Raw genomic sequence first — 10,978 nt, forward strand, 5'->3', positions numbered from 1 at the left:
TACAACTACATTCTTCTATTACTCATTTCATTTTCCCTTTACCCTCAGCAAGCATCTCAGCTGGTTGTGTTCTTTTGTTTTGTCTTTTTTTTTAATCTGGTGGAATAACTTAACTCTTCATTTCTGAAGGGTCTGAGCCATTAGTAGCCCTACCGGAATGGGAATGTTGTAGTTCTCCATTAACTTTAATCATAAGATATGGCACTATTAAGAGAAACCCTAAGAGATCTTCTATATTCCAGACATACTCATCCTTACCTGAACTATATAGTAGAATATTTGCCTCTATTAATAAGAATCAATAATCCTAGCTAGGAAAATAATTCAAGTGGCCAGGTATCAGTCTTAACATCCATTTTAGTGAAACAACATTTTGTCTTCCAGTACAAGTAGTCTTCTTTTTGGAATGAAGACATTAAGCTAGGAAATTATAAAGTCCCAGGAATATGAAGCTAAAATTTTGTTAGTGGATCACAACAGGCAACCGGTGTCACTCCCACTTCTACCCCGTGATTCGTGGACCAATTAACCCTGGTTATGTAAGATACAACATTATACTCATATGCTAATTTAGAGAGTGCACAAACCCACTTTTTAAATATTTTAAGATTGTTAATCAGAATGTTTAAGAACTTTTACAGGGTTAACTGACCTAATTTGTCATTATACTCTCTGGCTCTCTGACTTTAAGATATGTTCTCTCTCTACATATTTATTGACTTTGTGAGGTTCAAAAAACCTTTCAACATTGTGCTATATTCAGATTTTACTCTGCTTTTCAATGGACCGCTTGACAGTTTGGGGAGTTTTTCATTTAGCTCTTTAGATTCACACTCCACTCTTCTCGGCTCATCTCCACATCCTGTTCTCCAGACACTGATTTTATGGACTGTATCAGACAGGTTCTCTTGCTTTCTAGCTTCTAATTGGATATGGCTGAAGGAGATGCAAAATGGAAGAAACGATAAGCTGAGGTATTTATCTTTCAACTCCTTTTTTTTTTTAAGAGGTTTTTATCTTAGGGCATGTGCGCTTGCTGGAGAGAGATAGAGAGACAGAGATAGTGAGAGGACCCCCCAGGGAGAGAAATCACCCCCCAGAGAGGATGACCATACCACAATCCCTTGTCCTCCAGTTCTCCATTCTCCTCCTGGGATCTTGGGCACACATGCCTGGTGTGAGTTTCAAACCACTGGTTCCGGGATTCAAATAGCAGTTGGGCATGTGAAAATCTGGCAACATAACCACTAAGCTATCGGTTGGCCACTATCCATCAACTCTTTCTTTATTGTTCTGCGCTGTGTGAGATACTATTGTTCTTTGACAGTCCCATTCTTTTTGGACTTACATAGTGCCTTCTCTTTCACCATGGCATTCCACACATTATCTCTAACAAAGAAGCTTATTTTATGTTAAAAAGAAGTTATGACAATGGGATATCTATATTATCATGTACCTTAATAAGAAGAAACAACTGGCTAGGATGAATGTGAGAATGATCATATGAAGGCTGGTTAGTTATACCACTGAGAAACCATTTTTCTGAAGTGTATATTCTGTTAGGGTGCAATATAAATAGAAGTAGTCAGTATAGGATATGATCATAACCATAGCCAAAAATAATGGAACCTGAAACTAAAATGGAGAGATGGAATGATCTTTTTTTTTTTAGAATTATTTTTATTTAACTTTATTTGTTCATTTATTTTAATTTCACCAGAGAGGGATACAGTGAGAAAGAAAGAGAGAGGGAAAATGAGAAAGCAAGCCGCCAGGTCCAGGACTCGAACTGCAGTTGGTCATTTGGAAATCCAGTGCCCTTAACCACCATGCCACCTGCCGGCCCCAGAATAATCTTTTCTTATACTTACATCGAATAATTTATGCTTTTAGGCCCTGAAACATGAAGATTAGTGAATTTGGTGTTTAAGGGAGAAATGGTTCCACCAGGACAACACAGTTATGGTTCCGTTAAATGGAGGCTGAGACTAGAAACGGGCCATTTTGTACTCCTCATTAAACCAACAGGGAGAGAAAGACATTGTCCTACTGAACAGTTGATTGATCTCAATTACCAATTGGAAATTGGTTTGTTGCCTCACAGTAAGGGAAGGAGGACTATGGCTGAACTAGAGCACCTTTTAGTGCTCCTTACTCACAGAAAACAACTTCTTTGAAACTAGAACCACTAAGACTTTATATTCTGGAGACTGGGTTACCCAGGATAGTAAAAAACCTCAAAGTGCTAATAGAAAGCAAGGAGATTGTGCTACTTTATATGAAGCACACGAGTGATGGTCAATGTTTTATGTTTATGAGATAAGTGTGAATGAATTGATAATCATTCACATTCGAATTTCTGCATATAAGGACCAGCAGTTGGTATAATGTTTATGTCACTGGACTCCCATGTAGTCAACCGCGGTTCAAGTGCTAGACCTGGTGGCTTACACTCACAACAGGCATGTGTGCTCACATGCCCAAGATCCCGAGAGGAGAATGGAGGAGAAGGGATTGTGGGGTAGCCATCCCCCCTGGGGGGTGATTTCTTGCTTTCTATCTCTCTGTCTCTCTCTGTCTTTCTGGCAAGCACACACACCCTATAGCAAAAACCTCTCAAAAAAAAAAAAAAAGAATTTCTGCATATCCTGTGTAAGGAACATAAAATCTTCATTCCAAAAACGCATCAAGAATGGATACTAAAAGATTGGAAGTTATTGCAGGGAGGGCAACTGTTGATATTAAAGACAGCCTGGGGCATAATAGAGGATGGGTAATGAGGTGGGAGGGAGGGAATCAGGGAAAAAACGAACAACACATTTAATAGACACAGCAATGAGAAGTTATCTACTGATGATAATGGTTATGGTTGTAGTGCCAAATCTGAGCTACATAATAGTGACCTTTAAAAAGGAGCAGAGTGCAGACTGTCTTGCTGGGGTTGATTCTGCCCAGCCTTGGAGGTTCCAGAGAAGGTCAGGGGGGCTTATTCAAGCAAAGGGTGGAAGATGCTCTGCACCTGCAGTTGATAATAGACACCTAGTTTTACCTTCCCCTTCTCCCTTCCTCCATTGCCCAATGAAAGAATAAATTTGGGAAAGGCTCAGGGCCGCAGCATTCACCATCAGAGATGTCTGGTCTATTCGATCCCCACTTTTCTCTACTTGTTTGTGTGATTGTTCTTTTCAAAATCCACTGTTGCTCCCATTCTGGGTTGTCCTGCCCCTGTTTTTACCTAGCAGGTCTCGGCATATGGTATTGTCTTTGACTTCACTAATATGCACTAGTCCTCATGCTGGGAAAATCCATGTGTACACTGTAAAGATGTACAGTGATTAAATGTAAATATTAAAAAAAAAAAAGAATGGATACTGTGGGACAAAAGAAATAGTGTATAATGGACAATCTATCCTTCATCTTCTTTTTGCTGTGAAAATTGCCCTTACTTGTGGATGCTGGTCATATTTAGTTGATGGAAGATCAGAGGGAAGGAAGAGAGGCATCAGCAGAAGTTACTTCCCCTAGCACAGCCATGCTCTTGTCCTGCAGCCCCCTCTCTTGGTTCTGAAAGCTACTTCCTCCTCTCGCCCTTCAGGCCCATGGGTGGTATATCTTCCTGCTGTTGCTAGTCCCAGAGTGTTTTACTATCCTTATTTGTTTCCCCTAATCCTGTCCACAAATGTAAATGATGCCTTCATTAAATTTTTCAATCACCCTTTTGAGAATGCCATCTGTTTCTGCCAGGAACATTGTTCTAGAAATTGACCTGTTATGTGCTAAGAAGCTTTATCCTCATAGTGAAATGATTACCCTCTATTCCCGTATTTGAAACTGCTGTGCTTGTACGAGCATAATTCCTAAGACCATATTCTGGAGTGTGGTTAGCTGGAAAGGATAGGAAGCAGATGCAAGTAGCATTATCATTACTTCAGGGCTTAGAGAGTTCCCCATTGTTCTCAAATTAGCCATGATTTCAAGGACCCAAAATGAAAGACAAAAGTTACTATTGAAAATGAATGAAGAATAACGTAGAGGGATATTAGATTACACTGCTAATAAATTGAAAGAATGAGAGGATTAATTTGTAATTTAGAAATAACCATATACCCAAAATGTATACATTTTAGAGGTCAGCAGATTGAGTGGTGGTTAAGATGCTGGACTCCCACATGGCCAACTGTGGTTTGGGTCCCAGACCTGGAGGCTTGAAACTCACGCTGGACACATGCGCATGTGTGCCCAGAATTCTGAAAGGAGAATGGAGAAGAGGGGATTGTGGGGTGGCCATCTCACTGAGGGGTGATTTCTAGCTTTCTCTCTCTGTCTTTCTCTGTCTCTCCAGCTCGTGCATGTGCCTTGCAGCAAAAATCTCTCCAAAAAAAAGTCAAAAAAGTATACATTTTAATCTGAAATAAAACAGAAAGTTTTAAAATACTATCAACTTGAATTGATAACATGTATGACTGGAGAAAGTTTTAAGAATAAAAAACTAATTAAAATATGTTTTGGAGGATATTCCAGGAATGCAGCTTACTCTTCTAAGAAAACAGCTGGGTGGGATATTCATGCCATGTGCACTGTGTCCTGTGGGACTTCCCATGCCACTGTATACTCTGCACCTGCTGACAGGGAACACAGATGAAACTATGTAAAAGAGTCTCTCTGGAAATATGCTAAATATCCTAAATAATCTTTCTAAACACAGGAGTACCTTGAACTCAGTGAGTGCCCAACTTTGCCTTATCTTCCACTCAAAGTTAAAACAGCAGAAAAAAGCAGAATTCTTAGTAACTCAATGAATCATAGATTTCTGTCCATCCAATAATATAAAGACATGGAGTATAGATGTTGTGGCAAAGAACTTCTGAGACAAAGGAGGAAACAGCAAGGATATCTACTCCTTTGGCAAATGATCAAGTGAGAAGCAGAAAAAAAAATTTTTTTTTCCATGAGAGGGGAGACAGGAAGGGAGAGATAGGCATCCCCAGAAGCAACTTCATGCCATGATCCATCTCTAGCCTCAGTCAGCTAGGATGACAGACTGTGGGTTTGCAGAGCACGGCAAGCAGGTCTCAGGATGCAAACCCAAGATCTTACCACATGGCTTCGGCATCACAGAGCATTACTCTACCTCTACACCACTGTGGCTGCCTTAGAATTTATCACTTATTTAGTATTTTTTTTAAAGATCAAACACATAAAATCTAACATAAACTGAGCCTTACTGACAACTTATGTCTATTAATACATAAGATACAGTGAAATAAGAGTCCCCTCTATATGTGTTCTTTAAAAAACTGACAAGGGAAGAAAACATATCCGGCAAGGAACCAGATATATTCACAGTGATTTTTAAAGTGATGACTTTAAAATAGCAATCTTTTATCAGCACTGAATCCTGTTTGAAGAAAACATATCCAAGAATCATAAACTTAACTTCTTCAAGTTTATCCCATGTTGAAGTCTTACCAACATAAGTAATGAGTTACGCAAGTAGAATGGCAAAGATCTATATCTTGCTAATTTTCACTTCTCTTGCTTACAGCAGACTCACATTACATATAATGCGAAGCGTAATCCAGAGTCAAGGGTCTGATCCCAGCCCTTCTTCTTTTCTTTCTGCCTTCTCTTATAATATTTTCTCCTATAAAGAGTACTAAAGAGGTCACCAATGGCAGCCCTTAGTGAGAGAAAGCATAACACAAAAAGACAAAGGTGGGAGATTGGCCCAACCGCGTTGGTGACCTCTGCTAAGATGCTGTGATGCACAGGTTGGAATCACATGGAAGGCCGAGGTTCAATTCTGAGTCCAACCTAAAAGACTGGGTATGGGATGATATGTCTGTAATTCTAGTAATTCAGCAGGCTTAGGAAAAAGAATTGTAAACTTCAGGATAGCCTGGGCAACATAGTGAGACCCTGTCTTTAAAAAGGCAAGATGGGTTGAGTGGCTCATGCTTGCAGTATCAACTAGGTGTCTGAGGTATGGGGATTGCAAATAGGTGAGACCATCTCTTAAACAAATATATAAACAAACGAAAACAAATACAACAAAAATAACTTTATGGCATACTTCTTTTACGTCCTTTACTCCTTCAACTATTTCAAAACATAATATAAGAAGCATAGGAGTTAAGATTGACATGATTGTGAAAAACCATCAGCTCTGGCTGAGTACTTTAAACATAATTTTTAATAATATTAGTTTCAAAGAAAATAATAGAAAACAGAAAGTAATTGGGGAAATGTCTACACAGTGCCAAATTTAATATAAGGAATATTAAGTGGATATTTTTAAATTGCCAAATAGTGGCCAACATAAAGGTAGAGCCAAAATCCTACATGCTTGACCTCCTAAATTTTCATCATATGACTAAATTGATGAATATCCTGTTCATTTGTTTTACTGAAACTGATTTTATTCTATACACACAAAATTTCTACATTTAAAAAATTAGGAAAATGAAAAAAATAGGTAAATGAGAGATAATAAGTTGATCATAAAGCTTTTATTGAGTCTCCAGCTAGCCACCTCCCTAAATCAGTTATAGTTCTTACTATGTCTATGAGATAAAAGCAAATCAGTTATTCAGAAGGAAAACATTTGTATGTATGTGTGTGCATGTGGGTGTACTTACACCAGTTAGGTATATATTCTAGGAATATTCATTAAATAAGAGACAATACCAAGGGGCTTATAGAGAGTAGGTAATTTGCATAAGGTCACACAGCCAATTAAAAAAATTATATTCAATGTTTTTCACTGTTGTTTCATGTATGTGTAGGGTCTTCAATATCCTACCAAGAGTACAATATCAAATTAGTATCAGTGAATAGGATAAAAATTACACAAGATAAATCAAAAGTCATTATTTTTTCTTAACTCTAAAGATAACTATAAATAACTAATAATAGAGCTGTATATTAATGGCTGCATAGTATAAAACTTAGGGGAAATAACACAAACTTTTAAAAAATTTGAAGACAAGTCTTATCTTTATCAGTTGAATTGGTGCACATAGAAAAATATCAAAACATATTAAAAAAAAAAAAACCCTGGAGCGTAATTAAAGTAGTTCTTTGTTTTTCTCCATGCTGCTTCACTCCTGTACCACAATGGGGTAATTTTATTTTATTGAATATTGAAAGTGAATATTCAAACTCCTCATCAAAGTTTGTTTTATAGATAAAATTGCAACTGTGCATGCCATATAATTCTATAAATTCTATGAAACTCTTCAAGTATACTATGAATACTTGCTATGTTTAAAAACTGGTATGTTGAACAGAATTTAAGCTATGATGGTATTGCTATATGCTTGACCTGCTCTGGACCACTTTGAATGGATTTATCAGAATTCTGTGGCAAGAAAATGAAAAGAACAAATCATGGGTGACAGTAGTAAAACATGCCTGAGCATTGATTGATTAGAGTCATGGTCACACACAAGAGGCTTTCCTTCACTATTCACTGTGAGAACATTAATAAAAGCGTAACGCTGGGATGGTAAGCTCTAGCCTGCTGCCAACATATAAAGAAAACATACGTAGTTCTTCTACACATATTGGCAACCCCCATTACTCATCTTTTTCTTCTAGGGCAAGCATTGCATTTACATCTATTTCTTGGTGTTTGGTAGTATTTTCTGTAGTTTATATGTGTTCTTTAAAAGCCTTAGGTTCATGATAGGTGAAACAAATCTTACATGTACTATATAGGTCCAGTGATGTAGATTTTTTTATGATTCTCTTCTTCACCTGTATTCCTTCATCCTCTGTCCAACACTCTGTAGTGCAGTTTTTATCAAACTTTAATACATATTAGAATTTCCAGAAAACTAGTAAAAACACAGATTTCAGAGACCTTCTGATTCATTAGGTCAGCTATTAGAATCAATACTTTTCTTCTTTTTTTTTTTAGAGAGGTTTTTGCTATAGGGCATGTGTGCTCACCAGAAAGACAGAGAGAGACAGAGAAACAGAAAGCAAAAAATCATCCCCCAGGGGGGATGACCACACCACAATCCCTTCTCCTCCATTCTCCTCTCGGGATCTTGGGCACTCATGCACACGTGCCTGGCTGAGTTTAAGCCACCGGGTCTGAGACTCAAACCACAGTCGACTACATGGGAGTCCAGTGACATAGAGATTACACCAACTGCTGGTCCCAAGAATCAAGAATTTTCTTTTCCTACAAATTGTACTGATGCCGCCAGTTTACCAATCACTCTTTGAGTAGCATTGACTTAGTAGCTTTCACTAAAAATGTGCTCTGCAGACCAACAACAGGACCATCTCCTCAAACTTTATTGGCAATGCAGAAACTTAGGCCCCAGTGCAGATCTACAGGATGCTTTCCTCAAGCAGTACCATGGAGTGAAATTACATAGACGTAAGTTTTAATCTGCCATTAAAGATAACAATACAAACCCTTTAAGCCTCTAGGACTTGTGTTCAGTGTGTTTTCCTTTGGTATAAGCCTCTGTTGTCAAATACAGTGAGTTAAGTGCTTACGGTAGTTTGCAGAGTTGGCCGCAATACCTATAGTTCCTCCCATCAGAAAGGACTCTATTTCTTACTTCTTGCATCTGAACTTGCCATGTGATTTAATTTAGTTCCTAGAACACATTGAAATTGGTTCTGTGAAAATTACAAACCAAGGTCTCAAGAAGCCTGGAAGTTTTGTCTCTTGCAGCTATGGAAACTTCTGCCACCAGCATCTGAAGAAGCTCAAGTAGCCTGTAGGACGATAAAGGCTATGCGATCCACTGTTGCCCAATCCACAACCAGTTACCCTCTAGAAGAAGAGCTACCTAGGTGTCTGGCAGTTGACTGTAGATAGATGAGTGAATCCAGTGATGATCCACAGAACTAACCGGTTATACCCAGACCATAGTACTAAGCCACAAATTTGTAAGTTAGATAAATAGTTGTTGATTTTAACCACACAATTTGAAGTGGTTTGTATATAGAGAAAAGGTGCTGATACTTGTTTCCTTTGAGACCTGTGAAGACTTGAATCTAGATTGGCCGTGTGGTAGTCCAGTATCTTAACCTCCATGCCACCCGCTGGCCCACAATCAACTAAGTTTTGACAAAGTCACCAATGGGGAAAATAAAATCTCTCCAGTAAATAGTTTTGGAAAAACTGGGTATTCATAAGCAAAAGAATGAAACTGATCCCTTATCTTATACCATAAGCAAAAATCAACTAAAATAGATTAGAGACCTAAATGTAAGACCTGAAATTATAAAATTCCTAAAAGGAAAAAAAGGGAACAGTTTAACAGCCTTGATCTTGGCAATAAATTTTTAGACATAATACAAAGGCTCAAGCCACAAATGCAAAAATATAAAACCAGGACTACAACACACTAAAGATCTTCTGCATGGCAAGGGTAACAATTGATGAATGGTAAGGCAGCCTATGGGTTGAGAGAAAATACTTCAAAATCATCTATCTTATAAAAGCTTAATATTCAAAACATGTAAGAAGCTCCTAAAACTCAATAACAAAAAATTTTAAAATAAGCAATCAAAAATAATTTAAAAATTGAGCAAAGGACCTGATAGACATTTTTGCAAAGAGGAGATAGGGATGACCAATAGCCACAATACATATATCAAGTATGACATAAATATTATATCAAGGAAACATTATCTCACACTTGTTAGAATGGTTATTATCAAAACTATAACCACAAGTGTTGATGAAGACATAGAAAAACTTTTGGGAATGTAAATTAATACGGTCATTATAAAAGATAGAGAGATTCCTCAGAAAGTTAAAAACAGAACTATCTTATGATCCAGCAATCACACTTCTGAGTACATATTCATTCAAAAAATGGAAATGAGGATCTAGAAGAAATACCTGCACTCCTAGATTCTTTTTAGCATTATTCACAATAGCCAAAGTGCGGATACAACCTAAGCATCCATTGATAATTAAAGAATAAAGAAATCTTGATCTACCCATACAGTGAAATATTATTCGGTCTTTAAAATGAAGACAATTATGCCATTTGCAAAAATATGGAAGAACATGAAGAACACCATACTAAATGAAATAAGCCAGACACAGAAACAAAATACTGTATGACATTACCTATATCCAGAATATAAAAATAGTCAAATACTTATAAACTGAGAGTAGAATCTGGGTTATTGGAGGGAGGGAGAAGGAAGTGACAGAAGTAGGTCAAATGGTACAACTCTGCAGATTTATAGGATGAATGAGTCTAGAGATCTGATGTATGTGAGTACTATAGTTAGTAATATTGTCATATACTGTAAGTTTGCTAGGATTTTAGGTGTTCCTACTATCAAAGGTGATGGATAATTTGCTTGATAACTGTTTACACACACACACACACACACACACACATATATATGTATATATATGTATATGTATATATATGTGTGTATATATATATATATATATATATGTATGTATGTACGATGCTATGTACCTTGAATATATACAGAAAGGGGCCAACTGGTGGTGGTTAAGGTACTGTACACCCACATGTCCAACCACAGTTTGAGTTCCAGACATAGTGGCCTAAAAATCACGGCAGGCACATGTGAGTACATGCCCAAAATCCTGCAAGGAGAATGGAGAAGAAGTAATTGTGATGTGGCCATCCTCCCTGAGGTGATTTCTCACTTTCTCTCTTTCTAGCTCTCTGGCAATTTCACTTGTTTGGGGCAAAACCCTAAAATAATAATAATATACATATATGCACAGTAAAAATAATTTATCTCCAGAATCTATAAAAAAAAGTACCAAAAGAAAATAATAGCAGCTAGAAAAAAATTAGTCAGCTCCATAATATGGCAATAAGGTGCTGCTCAAGAAGAGTTGAAGTTGTGCCCCACATAGTGACCACAATTCAAATCGCTGGCCCAGTCAGCCTGAGACACACCTGACACATGTGTAAGTACCCAAGATCTAAAGGACTGAAGACTATAGGAA

Source organism: Tupaia chinensis, unplaced genomic scaffold (assembly GCF_000334495.1).
Source record: "Tupaia chinensis unplaced genomic scaffold, TupChi_1.0 Scaffold000174_1, whole genome shotgun sequence".
Lineage (NCBI taxonomy): Eukaryota > Metazoa > Chordata > Mammalia > Scandentia > Tupaiidae > Tupaia > Tupaia belangeri.